Raw genomic sequence first — 17,548 nt, 5'->3', positions numbered from 1 at the left:
TTATTTTAGTAAGAGTTTAAGAAACTGATGTAAGGTTAAAGTCCTTTGAAATAATTGCCTCCCAAAATACACGTTTTTATTTATGGAAATAAATGAAAAAGCCTTTCTCAATAATAGTTGACAAGTAATAAATTCGCAGTGTTTTATAACAATGTTCCCTAGGTTAACTGTTATATTGTATCAATTCTTGAGGCACATTTTATTTTTTCACTTTTTAACCTCTTTGGAATTGAGATACATACATCCTCTCAGGCAGTGATAGCATGTGATGGTATAATTGGAAGTATAGAATTGTATAAAATGATAGTGCTTCTTGAAATTTATGGTGTCATAAATTCAATAAAACAAACAGCTTCTGAATTACTCTGGAAAGAAGTAGCAAGCATGGTAATGGGTTTATAGTGGGCCCTTGTCTGTGGGCCTCTCATAGTATACCCATGCCAGAGTAAACTGCAGCCTTGAACCATTGCCTAGCTGCCTTACCTGTGGGCTGTGAGCACTGAAGGGGGTTGTACAGTGTAAAAAAAAAAAGTAGCAAGTAGAAACAAATCATAAATAAGAACAGTTATCATTTGGGGATGTAGAACTCAACTAACAATACTCTGAATAAATTCATTCTTAACATCAGTATTCATTGGTGGCCTATATTATAGATTAAGCTAGAAAATTAAATTCTAAAAAAGGTATATTATGCCATCATTGATTTCTAAGAAATTACAGTATGTTCTGGATGACTAAGGATAAAAACATGCAGATATGAAACATGCATTATCTAGTTATTATATTTTTAAAAATGTGTGTGTGTGTGTGTGTAGATTAGCTGTTGTAAATTAGCTGAGTCATTTGAAATCTTAACATGGTGATCACACCTAACATTCAGTGCTTACTATATAGACTGTAGGAACTATGTACTATAAGGCATGAATTACAAAAGAGCCTGAAGAAATGCTAGAATTTACCCAAATTCTAGAAGTCAGGACGAAAAGGCATTCCAGATAGGAAAAATGGCATAAAAAATATTTGAAGTCAGTTACGGGACTGAAAGAGTTACGGTGGCAGTAGGATAGGATTTTATGAAATTCAGGACCAATGCTGGAGGCAGTGGTGATGAGGTTGGCTTAATAGGCTGATCCCAAATGGTATAGAAAACTGTGTAGGATAACGAAAGCCCTGGAGAACCATAGGGGATACTTGAGTTAGGGAAGGACATTGCCTTCCTCTTGAGAAAGCCTTCTCAGCCCTGCTGTTCTTGTAGCTATTGCTCTATTTTTTTCAATCACTGCCAGCCCTCAAAAAAAAATAAAGCTATTTCTAACTGTGTCTTATGTATTTATTAGTTACTCCTTACATCATGCTGTCCCCCTCCCTTATCCTGTGAGCACTGTTCTCTTAAGTATCTGAACATGGAACCCATTTTACCTTGGAAGCACCATTTTAAGGACTATTCAAAACTCCCACTTGAAAGATGAGAAAACTGAGACCTATACATTTGATTTGACCTGTCTGAGATTATTTAGCTCAATGTGTAAAATCTGGTCCTAAAACCAGACCTGCTGACTCTCTCCTGTCTTTCCCCCCACATGCACTAGAGCTCCTTTTCTTGTGCTCACATTGTTATAGGCCCAGGGCTGTCACGATCCCACTGAAGTGTAGACATCTCAAGAGAGACCTAATAAGAGCAGTCATTCTGCCACTTCCTGTATCTCCTCATAGCTACAACTTAACATCCAAATTAGAGTTGTATTATAGTAATATTGATTATTTTTAAAGTTTGAAGAACTTGAAAAAAATCATTTTAAATGTTTTTATAGTGATCCAAATAGGTAGATGTTAAGTAACGTGCTATAATGGGAAAACCAAGGAATAGAGCTTTCATTTATTTAATGACGTAAACCGAAGGAAACAGTTGCTGATGTTTTGTGTGATTTGTACTCTTGCAAACTGACTTTTTAATTTAAGTTTTTATTTCACTGACTGTCTTAATAGGAGCTTTGGTTCTAGGTCACCCAATCTAGTCCCTGAATTGGTCATGTACATATTTCCCCTGTGGTGCTGAGCTGGAATGTTAGTGGCTCCTGCCAGCTTAGTCATCATGGCAGAAAACTTGCCTGTTATGTGGGTCACGTGCCTTCCGAGTCCGTTATTTTTTTTTTTCAGATAAATGAAACGTGCTCACCAGGAGTTCTCTGTTCTTGTTAACAGCAGAGTAGGGGAGGTTAGTTTTAGCTGTACCCAAACCATAAAGAGTAGATGTACAAAAAAGTGGTTCCTCAAGGTAAAATTTCCCCCAAAAGTGCTACTGCTGGGTAAAAGGTAGTATGGACACTTGGTAAGCAGAACTGGACTGTATTTTGAAAAATGAAGATCTACCCCTAACCCCAAATTGGAATTACCAAAGACATTTTGCTGATAGTAACATTTTATCTATTTTTCCCAGTCTTCCATATTGTCCTCCTTAAGACATTGACACATCAATCTCTATTCTCTCCACCAGCTAGCTCCTCTCTCTGATATTTCCACCTTTTCTCTACTAGATTAATTTTCCTTAATAATAATAAAGTTTGAATATATATTTCAAAATAAAACCTTGGCTTTAATGTAATGGCTTAACTATTTCTGGTTTCCTCATTCTACTTGTTCAGTTTCTGAGTTAACTAGTGAACAATTGCTGTGTCTCCTTTTTAAGTCTTCCATCTTTTAACACATTAAAGATCATTTTTTTATTCATTTGTAGAGAGAGAGGAGAGAGAGAGAGAGAAGGGGGGATAGCAGGAAGCATCAATTCCCATATGTGCCTTGATCAGGCAAGCCCAGGGTTACAATCCAGTGACCTCAGCATTCCAGGTCAATGCTTTATCCACTGCGCCACCACAGGTCAGGCCTCAACACATTTTTATTTATTTATTATGTTTACATAGATTTTAGTGTCCCCCTGAATGTATCCCCCTCCCCCTGTGTTTCCCTCTAATCCCTCTTACCCCCCTCCCTGCAGGATTTGCTTTTCTGCTCTCTATAACGTTGTGTCAACACATTTTTAAAAAAGATATTTGTTTTTTTAGAGAGAGGAGAGAGAGAAAGGGGGGAGGAGCAGGTAGCATCAACTTGCAGGTGCTTCTCGTATGTGCCGTGACTCGGGCTTTCGAACCAGGGACCTCAGCATTTCAGGTCGACACTTTATCCACTGTATCACCACAGGTCAGACCTTTCAACACATTTTAATCAGTAGTCAAATTGCTTACACTCTCTAATATAATAATATGTTACTAGATTGAAAATTTGGTCCGTTCTTTTGAACTTGGCACCATGGGTCAACTCCTTCTACACCAGGAAGGCCATACTTTTTCTATTTTCATCTGTATTCCATCTCTGAGTCCTAGTGGGACCTCTTTCCTTGTCTGCCTTACTATGCTGGGTCTTTGTTCTTTTTGCTTTCTTATCTGTACTTCATGCTGGCTCTAGCTAACCTCATTTATTCTAATAGTTTTGGATATCATTTACTTATATACTATTTTCAAACTCATAAGTCAGTCCAGACCTTGCCTCAGAACCTTACATTTAATTTTCAACTGCTTGCTGGAGCTCTCCACCAGAATATGCTTTTGACACCTCAAGTGTTCATCTTCAGACTGAACTTGTTATCTTGACTCCTATATTGATTGACATTTCCTTAGGAGTTCTCTATTACTCGAATGCAAAACTTGAAAAACGTCCTTGAAAGCTTCTCCTTTACTTAGATTTACTCAATCATATAGACTGGTTTTTACCAGTGGTTTTTTATTTTTGTTTTTTTCAGTTTTCCTTGCCTACTTGTAATTCCAAATATACTGCTCACAAAAATTAGGAGATATTTCTAAATGAACTTGAAGCTATAAAATATCCCCTAATTTTTGTAAGCAGAATATTACTTCTTATCTTAGGACTTCAATTCTTATATACTAATGCAATTACATTCTCTTTGGAATTTCTGATTCCAATTTTGTTTCTTCAAATCTATCTTTGACATGATTGCTACGATCATTCAAGACACAAATCAAAAGATGCAATACTCTTACTTTGAACCCTTCAAGAGCTCCTCACTGCCTGCTATTAAAAGTGCCAAGTCTTGGCCTGACCTGTGGTTGCACAGTGGATAAAGCATCAGCCTGGAATGCTGAGGTCACCGGTTTGAAACCCTGGGCTTGCCTCGTTAAGGCACATATGGGAGTTGATGCTTCCTGCTCCTCCTCCTCTTCTTTCTCTTTCTCTCTCTCTCTCTGGTTTGCCTCTCTAAAACGAATAAATAAATGTGCCAAGTCTTTTTTTTTTTTTTTAGAAAGTTCATGCTTTTTTTTTTAATTAAATTTAATGCAGTGACATTGATAAATCAGGGTACATATGTTGAGAGAAAATATCTCTAGATTATTTTGACATTTGATTGTGCTGTATACCCCTCCCCCAAAGTTAAATTGTCTTCTGTCACCTTCTATCTGGTTTTCTTTGTGCCCCTCCCCTCCCCTAACCACTCTCTCCTTCTTCACCCCATCCCCCCTCCTCCCACCCCCCACCCCTGTTGCCATTACATTCTTGTTCATGTCTCTGAGTCTCATTTTTATGTCCCTTCTATGTATGGATTCATCTTAGTTTTTTTTCTGATTTACTTATTTCACTCCGTATAATGTTGTCAAGGTCCATCCATGTCATTGTAAATGATCCAATGTCATCATTTCTTATGGCTGAGTAGTATTCCATAGTATATATGTACCAAAGCTTTTTAATCCACTCGTCCTCTGACGGACACTTGGGCTGTTTCCAGATCTTCGCTATTGTGAACAATGCTGCCACAAACATGTGGGTGCATTTCTCCTTTTTGAGCCGTTCTATGGTGTCCTTGGGGTATATTCCTAAAAGTGGGATAGCTGGGTCAAAAGACAGATCGATTTTCAGTTTTTTGAGGAATCTCCATATTGTTTTCCACAGTGGCTGCACCAGTTTGCATTCCCAGCAGCAGTGCAGGAGGGTTCCCTTTTCTCCACATCCTCACCAGCACTTATTCTGTGTTGTTTTGTTGATGAGCGCCATTCTGACTGGTGTGAGGTGATATCTCATTGTGGTTTTAATTTGCGTTTCTCTAATGATTAGTGATGTTGAGCATTTTTTCATATGTCTGTTGGCCATCTGTATGTCCTCTTTGGAGAAGTGTCTATTCATCTCTTTTGCCCATTTTTGGATTGGATTGTTTGTCTTCCTGGTATTGAGATTTACGAGTTCTTTATAAATTTTGGTTATTAACCCCTTATCAGACGTATTGTCAAATATGTTCTCCCATTGTGTAGTTTGTCTTTTTATTCTGTTCTTGTTGTCTTTAGCTGTGCAGAAGCTTTTTAGTTTGATATAGTCCCATTTGTTTATCCTGTCTTTTATTTCACTTCCCCGTGGAGATAAATCAGCAAATATATTGCTCCGAGAGATGTCCGAGAGCTTACTGCCTATGTTTTCTTCTAAGATGCTTATGGTTTCACGCCCTACATTTAAGTCTTTTATCCATTTTGAGTTTATTTTTGTGAGTGGTGTAAGCTGGTGATCTAGTTTCATTTTTTTACAGGTAGCTGTCCAATTTTCCCAACACCATTTGTTAAAGAGGCTGTCTTTACTCCATTGTATTTCCTTACCTCCTTTGTCAAATATCTGTTGTCCATAGAACTGTGGGTTTATTTCTGGGTTCTCTGTTCTGTTCCATTGATCTATATGCCTGTTCTTATGCCAGTACCAGGCTGTTTTGAGTACAACGGCCTTGTAGTATAACTTGATATCAGGAATTGTGATACCTCCCACTTTATTCTTCTTTTTTAAGATTACTGAGGCTATTCGTGTTCTCTTTTGGTTCCATATAAATTTTTGGAATATATATTCTATATCTTTGAAGTATGTCATTGGTATTTTAATTGGTATTGCATTGAATTTATAGATTGCTTTGGGTAATATAGACATTTTAATGATGTTTATTCTTCCTAACCATGAGCACGGTATATGCTTCCACTTGTTTGTATCTTCCTTGATTTCTTTTATCAATGCTTTGTAATTTTCCGAGTACAAGTCCTTAGTCTCCTTGGTTAAGTTTTCTCCTAGGTACTTTAATTTTTTGGTTGTAATTGTGAAGGGGATTGTTTCCTTAATTTCTCTTTCTGACTGTTCATTATTGGTGTATAAAAATGCCTCTGATTTCTGAGTATTGATTTTATATCCTGCTACTTTGCTGAATTTATTTATCAGGTCCAGTAGCTTTTTTGACTGAGACTTTAGGGTTTTCTATATACAATATCATATCATCTGCAAATAATGATAGTTTTACTTCTTCTTTTCCAACTTGAATGCCTTTTATTTCTTCTTCTTGTCTGATTACTGTGGCTAGGACTTCCAGGACCATGTTAAATAAGAATGGTGAAAGAGGGCACCCCTGCCTTGTTCCTGATCTTAAGGGGATTGCTTTTAATTTTTGCCCATTGAGTATGATGTTGGCTGTGAGTTTCTCATAGATGGCTTTTATCATGTTGAGATATGTCCCCTGTATTCCCACTTTGCTGAGAGTTTTGATCATGAATGGGTGCTGGATTTTATCAAATGCTTTTTCTGCATCTATTGAAATTATCATATGGTTTTTCTCCTTCTTTTTGTTTATGTGATGAATCACATTGATTGATTTACGAATATTGTACCAGCCTTGCCTCCCCAGAATAAATCCCACTTGATCATGGTGTATGATTTTTTCCATATATTGTTGGATCCGGTTTGCTAATATTTTGTTGAGGATTTTAGCATCTAAATTCATCAGAGATATTGGCCTATAATTTTCTTTCTTTGTGTTGTCTTTGCCTGGTTTTGGAATCAGAATTATGCTTGCCTCATAAAAGGAGCTTGGAAGTCTTCCTTCCTCTTGAATTTTTTGAAATAGTTTGAGAAGGATAGGAGTTAGTTCTTCTTTGAATATTTGGTAGAATTCTGTTGTGAAGCCATCGGGTCCCAGACTTTTCTTTGTTGGAAGTTTTTTGATAACTGTTTCGATCTCATTTGTTGTAATCGGTCTGTTTAGGTTTTCTGATTCTTCCAGATTGATTTTTGGAAGACTGTATGTTTCAAAGAATTTGTCCATTTCATCTAGGTTGTCTAGTTTTTTGGCATACAGTTCTTCATAGTATTTTCTTACAATATTTTGTATTCGTGTTGTGTCAGTTGTTATTTCTCCTCTCTCATTTCTAATTTTATTTATTTGAGTCCTCTCTCTCTTTTTCTTGGTGAGTCTACTTAAAGGTTTATCAATCTTGTTTACTTTTTCAAAGAACCAGCTCCTAGTTTCATTGATCCTCTGTATTGTTTCTTTAGCCTCTATGTGATTTATTTCTGCTCTGATCTTTATTATTTCCTTCCTTCTACTACATTTGGGCTTTACTTGCTATTCTTTTTCTAATTCTTTTAGATGCAGGGTTAAGTTGTTTATTTGAGCTTTTTCTAGTTTCTGAAAGTGTGCCTGTAGTGCTATGAACTTCTCTCTCAGCACTGCTTTCGCTGTGTCCCATAAATTTTAAGTTGTTGTATGCTCATTGTCATTCGTTTCTAGGAATTTTTTTATTTCTTCTTTGATCTCATTCTTAATCCATTCATTATTTAACACCCTGCTATTTAGTTTCCATGTGTTTGAGAATTTTTGAGCTTTTCTGCTGTGATTCATTTCTAGTTTCATGCCGTTGTGATCAGAGAAAGTGCTTGATATGATTTCAGTCTTCTTAAATTTGTTGAGAGCACTTTTGTGCCCTAACATGTGGTCTGTACTAGAGAATGTACCATGAGCACTTGAAAAGAATGTATATTCTGCTGCTTTAGGGTGACAGGTTCTGAAGATATCTATTAAATCGAGTTGATCTAGTGTTTCCAATAAGTCTGCTGTTTCTTTGTTAATTTTCTTTCTTGAGGATCTATCTAATGATGTTAATGGGGTATTGAAATCCCCTACTATTATAGTATTGCTGTTGATCTCACCCTTTAAGTCCATCAAAGTCTGCTTTATATATTTAGGTGCTCCTATATTAATGTGTAGATATTTATAATGGTTATATCTTTCTTTTGTATTGCCCCCTTTATCATTATGTAGTGGCCTTCTTTATCTCTAACTATGGTCTTTGTTTTAAAGTCCAATTTGTCTGATATAAGTATTGCTACCCCAGCTTTTTTTTCATTTCCATTTGCGTGAAATATTTTTTTCTATCCTTTTATCTTCAGGCTGTGTGCATCTTTTGATTTAAGGTGTGTCTCTTGTAGACAGCATATGTATGGGTCCTGTTTTCTTATCCACGCAACTACCCTATGTCTCTTGATCGTATCATTTAATCCATTAACATTTAAGGTTATTACTGATATGTCATTGTTGATTGCCAATTTTTTTAAACTGTATTCCTCTTTTGCTATATTCTTTTTTTCCTTTGATCTGTTTATAACAGGTCCCTTAGCATTTCTTGTAGCCTTGGTTTGGTTGCAGTGAATTCCTTGAGTTTTTTGTCTGTAAAGCTTTTTATTTCTCCTTCAATTTTAAATGATAGCCTTGCTGGATAAAGTAGTCTTGGTTGTAGGTTCTTGTTCTGCATTACTTTGAATATTTCTTGCCATTCCCTTCTGGCCTCAAGTGTTTCTGTTGAGAAGTCAGAAATCATCCTTATGGGGGCTCCTTGGTAAGTGATAGTCTTTTTTTCTCTAGCAGCTTTTAATATTTTCTTTTTATCATTTAGTTTTGGTATTTTAATTATGATGTGTCTTGGTGTTGGTTTCTTTGTATTTCTCCTTAATGGAGTTCTCTGTGCTTCCTGAACATGTGTAATGTTTTCCTGCCTTAATTGTGGGAAGTTTTCCGTTATGATATGTTTGAACAAAGTCTCTATTCCTTGTTCTTTCTCTTTTTCTTCAGGAACCCCTATGATGCGGATGTTATTTCTCTTCATGTTTTCACATAGCTCTCTTAGTTTCCTCAGACTTTTTGAGTCTCTTTTCTTTTTTCTGCTCTGCTTCCGTGCCTTTATTTATCGTGTCCTCTATCTCGCTGATTTGATTCTCTGCTTCATCCATCCTGCTTTTAATTCCTTCCATTGTATTTTTTATTTCAGATATTGTATTTGTCATTTCTGACTGATTCTTTTTTATTATTTCAATGTCCTTTTTTATATTTGTTATCTCTTTATTTAGGTTTTGGTAATTGCCATCTATGATTGTTCTAATATCTTTGAGCATCCTAACAATCGTTATTTTAAACTCTGCATCTGGTACTTTGGTTATATCTGATTCATTTAGGTCTTTTTCTGGGGATTTCTCTTGGTTTATTTGTGTTGTATTTTTCTGCCTTCGCATTTTCTCTTCACAGGAGTGGCTGTGATCACGCGCTCGGGTGCACAAGCGTTGGTGGCCTTGGCCTTTGCCCCGCCCCTGTGTGTGACGTTATGCTCGGTCCTGAGGGCACTGGCGAGCACATTTGCTCAGCTGCGGGTCTCCGCCTGTTTCTGGGCTTTTGCCCTGCCCTTATAGGAGTAGCCTGCTTGAGGAACGGCTGCTAGCCTTGGCTCTACGGTGGGGCAGGACTGCGTGCCCAAGGTCAGCTCAGTAGTGGAACTCCACCTCTTCTGGGCTTTTGGCTCCACCCCCGTGGGAGGAGCCGCCTACCAAGTCAGACCGCAAGCCTGGGTTGCATGGGCAAGGCAAGGCTGTGCTCCTCTGCCCTTGCTCAGGGGCTGGTCTCCACCCTTTTTGGGGTTCCTGCCCTTTTCCCCCCACAGGCTGGATTACAGGCTGCCTGCAGCTGAGCTTGAACACTTTTGCACACCCCCTTCTCCTGAGCCGGGCAAGATTGAGCTCACACCTGAGCCCAGTGATGGCCAGCTGGCTTCCACCCCTGCCAGCAGAACCATGCTTTTGTTTCCCGCTGCCGCCCACCCTTCAGCGAGCCCTCTGCCGAGTGGGTGGGGGCGTTGCAGCTCGGACCCTAAGACTCACTACTGTAGACCCAAAAGCTCCCTCCTTCTATGCGACTCTGCTCTGAGTGCCACGGGGGAGCTCCTTTGGCTGTTCTCCTACTTCCCTTTGCTGGTATTGCTGTTTCCGGGGGAAATATTCACTTCAGCTTTGGGGAGTGACTCGTCCCAGGGGTTAGGGTGTCTATCTCCCAAAATGTTTCTCCCTGTGTCTCCTAGATTACACTCTCTTCCTGTTACTTTGGTCCTCTCCTCTCTCCCCGTCCCCAGGAGCCCCAGTTAAGTGGTTGTGAGAGAGATGTTCTGTGTGGTCCTTTTAAGAAGGGTCCTGGGTCTGAGAAATCAGACTCTTTCTCACAAACAGTATCCTGACTTGTTTCCAGCTAAATACTGTCCTTACGCCTCTTCTAGGCTCTGGGGCTGCAGGCTGGGGCTTTGTTCCTGGGGCTCAGGACCCTTCCCCCTCTTCTAAACTCAGTTCCTGCCACGCGAGTCTCTCCCTGCTGCCGTTCGCTCTGGGGAGCTGGGCAGCCCTCTCCGCGTTTCCGCTTTTCCTACCAGTCTCAGTGTGGCTTCTTCAGTGTTCCTTGGTTGAAGAGTCCTCTTAGTTTCCTTCATAGTATTTTCTTACAGTCCTTGGTATTTCTGTGGTGTCAATTGTTACTTCTCCACTTTCATTACTAATTTTATTTGAGTTCTCTCTCTTTTTCCTTCCTGAGTCTGGTTAAAGGTTCATCAATCTTGTTTACCTTTTCAAAGGACCGGCTCCTGGTTTCATTGATCTTCTGTATTGTTTCTTTTAGCCTCTATGTTATTTAGTTCCACTTTGATCTTTATTATTTTCTGCCTTTCATTTCCACTGGGCTTTATTTGTTGTTCTTTATATAGTTCTTTTAGATGCAGAGTTAAATTGTTTATTTGAGCTTTTTCTTCTTAAGGTATGCCTGTAATACTATAAACTTTTCTTTCAGGGCTGCTTTTGCTTTGTCCCATAAATTTTGAGTTATTGTCTGTTCGGTTTCATTTATTTCAAGAAAGCTTTTGATTTCTTCCTTGATCTCATTGTTAACCTATTTGTTGCTTAATAACATGCTATTTAGCTTCAAAGTGTTTGAAAATTTTTTGATTTTTTTTATTGTAGTTGATTTCTAGTTTCATGCCATTGTGATCAGAGAATATGCTTGATATGATTTTGATCTTAAATTTATTGAGACTTGTTTTGTGTCTTAATATGTGGTTTATCCTACAGAATGTACCATAAGCACTGGAAAAGAATGTATATTCTGCTGCTTTGGGGTGAAAGCTTCTGAAGATATCTATTAAATCTAGTTGATCTTTTGTGTCAGTTAAGGCTGGAGGATCTATCCATTGATGTTAGTGGGGTAATAAAATCCCCTGCCATTATAATATTGCTGTTGATCTCACCTTTTATGTCCATCAAAATCTGCTTTACATATATTAGGTGCTCCTATGTTAGGTACATACATATTTACAATGGTTATATCCTCCTGTTGGATTGCTCCCTTTATCATTATGTAGTGACTTTTTTTTATACCTTACTATAATAGCCTTTGTTTTAAAGTTGATTGTGTCCGACATAAGTATTGCTACCCTAGCTTTTGTTTCATTTATACTTGCATGAAATACTTTTTTCCATCCCTTTACTTTTAATCTATGTGTCTCTTGTTTTGAGGTGGGTCTTTTGTGGATGGCATATGTACGAGTCCTGTTTTCTTATCCACACAACTATCCTAAGTCTTTTGATTGGAGCTTTTAATCCATTTACATTTAAGGTTATTATTGATATGTAGTTGTTTATTGCCATTTTATTCTTTAAATCTACAGTCCTCTTGTTCTCACTTTTCTTTTCTTTTTTTTTTTTTTTTGCTCATTTTACAGCAGGCCCCTGAACATTTCTTGCAGCATTGGTTTGGTTGTAATGAATTCCTTGAGGTTTTTTTTGTCTAGGAAAACTTTATTTCTTCTTCAATTTTAAATGATAGCCTTTCTGGATAAAGAAGTCTTGGTTGTAGGTTCTTGCTCTGCATCCCTTTGAATATTTCTTGCTAGTCTCTTCTGGCCTCATTTGTTTCTGTTGAGAAGTCAGATGTCATATTTATGGGTGCTCCTCTGTAGGTAATTAACTGCTTTTCTCTTACAGTTTTTAGTATTCTTTCTTTTTCTCTTACCTTTGACACATTATTTTTTAATTTATTTTTATAAATAAATTTTTATTAATTTTAAATGGGTGACATCAATAAATCAGGGTACATATATTCAAAGAAAACATGTCCAGGTTATCTTGTCACTCAGTTCTGCTGCATACCCATCACCCAAAGTCAGATTGTCCTCTGTCACCTTCTATCTAGTTTTCTTTGTGCCCCTCCCCCTTCCCCTCCCTCTCTCCCTCCTTCCCTCCCCCCACCCCCATAACCACCACACTCCTGTCCATGTCTCTTAGTCTCGTTTTTATGTCCCATCAATGTATGCAATCCTGCAGTTCTTGTTTTTTTTCTGATTTACTTATTTCACTCCATATAATGTTATCAAGATCCCACCATTTTGTTGTAAATGATCTGATGTCATCATTTCTTATGGCTGAATAATATACCATGGTGTATATGTGCCACGTCTTCTTTATCCAGTCTTCTATTTTTTTTTTACAGTGATTAAAGCCTTTAAGCAAACTCTTGGCCAATACAGCAAGAATCCATAAAAGAGTAGTGTCTTTAATATGTTCACCAAGTCCAAGTTGGCACCATCACTATGCCAAATCCCTGAAAAATGCAACCCAATCCCAGTTCAGTCTGTTAGGAGCTGTCACAAGGAGCAGGAGTCCAGGAAAAGTCCACATCCAGGAAAAGTCCACATGGCACTGGAATTGTCACAATTCTATACTTTGCAGCTCAAGACCAAGTCCCAGTGACTGCTGCTTCTAGCTGGTAATAATTCAGGTAGACTGGAAAAGCCATCTGCAGCATGTGTGGAGATGGAGCTTCTGTTCTCCTCTGCCTGGAGAGATGAGACCAGGTTGCCTTTCCCTGATGCTCTGCGACTGTGGCATGATAAAGAGAACCTTGGGATACACTAAGCTGGGTGGAAAAGGTAAATTCATAACAGAAGTTGGCAAAAGGGGGAAAGAGAGCTCTAAATTAAAAGTAGGTCCCAGCCTGAAATATGTGTGCGGCATTGAGGTAGGAGGAATAGAGGAAACACTATATATTAAACAAAGCGGCAGAAAATAGGACTATCAACACCCACAACAGAGATCTTTGAGGGAAGAATAAAAAACCTGACTACTCAGGCAAGACATAGTTAAGTGGCTCTTGTGCAAATGAGATCAGTTTACCTGCTTCTTGGAATAAATACCCTAGGCTCGTCCACAGTGTTGTAGATGGGGCCAACAACCCTGGGCACCTTCAGCCTTCAGTGGCAAACCCCAGCATTCTGGGCAAGGTTAGGTTATAGGTGGCTGGAGCAGGGCTGGAAGAGACTGAACCCTCCCTTAGAGGAGCGAGGGGGAAGCTTACCTTCCAGTGTCCCTGTTTCCTCACAGCAGACGCATGTTAAGTCTGGTAGGCTTTAGCTCAGCTCAATGACCTTCCTTTCCACTATTGAAGCACGACCCAGATGGCATCCTATGAGACCACTTTGGGGCGATGGAGCCTTTAAGGGTATATCTTAAAAGTTGGTAGTTTCCCTGATCTCTATTGGGCTTTTTTTGCCTCTTGGTATCTTAAAAGCCATGCTCAGAAGATCTCACTGAGGGGTTTGAGGATCCTCTTCCGCCTATATAAATTTTTTCCATATATCTGGAGCTATTTGGAAAAAGACAAAACAGTGTTATTAGGTAGATCAAATAAAAGAAGGTAGTAGTTTGCAAGAGAAAAAGATTTAGCGTCTCCTGTTCATCAGCATTCAAAAGAAATTTAAAAATTTTTTAAGTAAAAAGCATGATATGGTAGACCCATAGGAGTTCCAGGATATGACTCCCCCCTTTTAAATTTTTTTAAATTGACCTTAAAATATTTGCTGGGTACCCTTTAATAATACCTTGACTTTAAAGATTGTAAAAATACACATAATTTAAAATGTTAGACAAAATACAGTAAATGCTTTTGCTCCATATGCAGGAGCATTGTCAGTTTAACCAGTTTAGGAAATCCAATAATAGAAAAATGCATACAGACAATGAGCTATAGCATGCTTAGCAGCCTCTCATTTTCTGACAGAGGTTAATATAAATCCAGAATATGTATCCACTGTAACGTGGGCATAGGAATGTTTGCCAAATGAAGGTATATGAGTAACATCATTTGCCAAAGTTGTCCTGGTAGGGGTCCTTGACAGTTATCTCCAAATTAAGGGACAGATTGTAGTATAGGACCCCATGGACAGGATTTCCCAATCTGCGGTACTGCTTCCCGAGAAAGTTGAAACTGTATACACAGGGCTACAGCGTTCTGGTGATGAATAGTATGAGACTGAATTGCTTGATCTGTCATGGTTGCTCCAAATAATTTCCTTTTGGGTAACTTGATCAACAAGGGCATTCCCTTCAGCTAAAGCTCCAGGTAGCATGGAGTGAACTCAAGTATGTCCTATAAAACATGGAGCTTTATGTTGACATACAAGTCTTTGAAGAAGGAGGAAGTGCTGAAATAGTTCATCAGCATTTGTCCCTAAGACAGCAGTCTTTATAGTGGAAACACCATAAGTAAATATTTTTTGTCTGTATATAAATTAAAGGAAGAATATGGCAAATGCTGAAAAGCCATGATAATGGCATATAATTCTAGTCTTTGAGCTGATTTTAAGTTGACAGTTTCAGTATAAAGTTGTTCATTGATTTGCAAGAGCGATTTGCCATTTAGTGGAAGTTTCCCAGAGCCATTGTTGTTGATCCTTTGAAAAAAGGAACAACAATAATTTTGAGGCTCAAAACCTATAAACTGTAAGGGTAGCCTATGCCCCTTGATAATGCAGGAGGCAACAAGATCAAAATATGGAAGTGTATTCCATGGGCTATTAGATGGTTCAATGTGCCCAAGCTGTAGCTGCTCTTGTACCAATTGAGCAGCTGCCCTAAATTTCTCCTGAGAAAGGGGCCATTGGCCTACCCATACAGGATTATCTGATTTCCAAGTAATTGGATTTGCACAATGTATTATTGAGGTAGCAGGAGCTAGCAAGGCCCCTATGCTAAATTTTGATATCCTAATCCACACCTTCTGGCATTGGGTGCCACTTCTATGGGGGTGAGAATTACTTGCTGTTCTTTCCCTAGTCTCTTGGTGGGCAAGAATCCCCGATCAAGCATCTGACTGAGTACTGACTAAACCATTAGGACTGACAAGCCATGCTCCCATATTTTTCAAAACATCTCTACCCCACAAATTAACTGGCCATCCAGGGAGCACATAAGGCTTAAAAAATCCAGAATGACCTTCTTAATCTTCCAAATGGACAAAACTAGAACTTTGTTTAGGGGATTGACTCTGACCTATACCTTGTAATTCTGTGGCTGCTGCATGAGTGGGCCAGAAAGCTTAGCAATAACAGATACCAATGTATCTGTTAGGCCAATGTACCTTAGCAATAACAGATACATCAGCTCCAGTATCTAAAAGTCCTTTAAATTTATGCTCATGTGTTGTTAGTTCCAATTGGCAAAATCAGAGGAGCCAAATCACCAATTTTCTTGAAGCCCCTTTTGCAGGATGTGGCCTAAGAAGCAGAATTAGCATCCGTATACTATCCTTCTAACTGCCTGAATTAGCCGTGAGATAAATTTTTAATTAATTTTAATGGGGTGACATTGATAAAAATGTCTTCCATCACCTTCTAACTGGTTTTCTTTGTGCCTCTCCTCTCTTCCAGCCACCTCCCTCTCCTTTGCCACACCCTGTAACCCCAACACTGTTGTCCATGTCTCTGAGTCCAATTTTTATGTCCCACCTATATTTGAAATCATATAGTTCTTAGTTTTTTCTGATTTACTTATTTCGCTAAGCATAATGTTATCAAGGTCCATCCATGTTGTTGTAAAAGATCCGATGTCATCATTTCTTATGGCTGAGTAATATTCCATAGTATATATGTACCAAAGCTTTTTAATCCACTCATCCTTGACAGACAGACACTTGGCTGTTTCCAGATCATTGCTATTGTGAACAATGCTGCCATAAACATGGGGGTGCACTTCTTCTTTTCATACAGTTCTATGGTGTTCTTGAGGTATATTCCTAACAGTGGTATAGCTGGGTCAAAAGGCAGTTCGATTTTTAATTTCTTGAGGAATCTCCAGACTGTTTTCCACAGTGGCTGCACCAGTCTGCATTCCCACCAGCAGTGCAGGAGGGTTCCCTTTTCTCCACATCCTCACCGGCACTTACTCTGTGTTGTTTTATTGATGAGCGCCATTCTGACTGGTGTGAGGTGATATCTCATTGTGGTTTTAATTTGCATTTCTCTAATGATTAGTGATGTTGATCATTTTTTCATATGCCTATTGGCCATCTGTATGTTCTCTTTGGAGAAGTGTCTATTCATTTCTTTCACCCATTTTTGGTTTGGATTGTTTGTCTTCCTGGTATTGAGTTTTACAAGTTCTTTATAAATTTTGGCTATTAACCCTCTTATTAGACGCATTGTCAAATATATTCTCCCATTGTGTAGTTTGTCTTTTTATTCTGTTCTTGTTGTCTTTAGCTGTGCAGAAGTTTTTTAGTTTGATATAGTCCCATTTGTTTATCCTGTCTTTAATTTCACTTCCCTGTGGAGACAAATCAGCAAATATATTGCTGCAAGAGATGTCAGAGAGCTTACTGCCTATGATTTCTTCTAAGATGCTTATGGTTTTACGGCTAACATTTAAGTCTTTTATCCATTTTGAGTTTATTTTTGCGAATGGTGTAAGTTGGTGGTCTAGTTTCATTTTTTTGCAGGTAGCTGTCCAATTTTTCCAACACCATTTGTTGAAGAGGCTGTCTTTTTTTTTTTTGTATTTTTCTGAAGCTGGAAATGGGGAGGCAGTCAGACAGACTCCCGCATGCACCCAACTGGGATCCACCTGGCACTCCCACCATGGGGTGATGCTCTGCCCATTAGGGGCGTCGCTCTGTCATGACCAGAGCCACTCTAGCACCTGGGGCAGAGGCCAAGGAGCCATCCCCAGTGCCCGGGCCATCTTTTGCTCCAATGGAGCCTCGGCTGAGGGAGGGGAAGAGAGAGACAGAGAGGAAGGAGAGGGGGAGGGGTGGAGAAGCAGATGGGTGCCTCTCCTATGTGCCCTGGCCGGGAATTGAACCCGGGACTCCTGCATGACAGGCTGACGCTCTACTACTGAGCCAACCGGCCAGGGCCTGAAGAGGCTGTCTTTACTCCAATTTATGCTCTTACCTCCTTTGTCAAATATCAGTTGTCCATAAAAATGTGGGTTTATTTCTGGTTTCTCAGTTCTGTTCCATTGATCTATATGTCTGTTCTTATGCCAGTACCATGCTGTTTTGAGTACAATGGTCTTATAATATAACTTGATATTTGGAAGTGTGATACCTCCCACT

General features: G+C 38.8%; 2 non-coding genes across 2 annotated transcripts; one reads left to right on the top strand and one right to left on the bottom strand.

Moving 5' to 3' along the window:
- The first annotated feature begins 382 nt into the window (after positions 1–382).
- On the top strand, positions 383–519 carry LOC136318236 (small nucleolar RNA SNORA42/SNORA80 family). The gene has a single exon (XR_010728034.1). It is a non-coding gene; the product is annotated as a small nucleolar RNA SNORA42/SNORA80 family (small nucleolar RNA).
- A 16,752-nt stretch (positions 520–17,271) lies between these two features.
- TRNAD-GUC (transfer RNA aspartic acid (anticodon GUC)) lies at positions 17,272–17,347 on the bottom strand. Its single transcript has one exon. It is a non-coding gene; the product is annotated as a tRNA-Asp (tRNA).
- Positions 17,348–17,548: the final 201 nt, after the last annotated feature.

The sequence above is a fragment of the Saccopteryx bilineata genome, unplaced genomic scaffold (genome assembly GCF_036850765.1).
Source record: "Saccopteryx bilineata isolate mSacBil1 unplaced genomic scaffold, mSacBil1_pri_phased_curated manual_scaffold_17, whole genome shotgun sequence".
NCBI classification, from domain to species: domain Eukaryota; kingdom Metazoa; phylum Chordata; class Mammalia; order Chiroptera; family Emballonuridae; genus Saccopteryx; species Saccopteryx bilineata.
The sequence above is the reverse complement of the archived record's forward strand: the minus strand, read 5'-3'. Positions and strand labels throughout refer to the sequence as shown.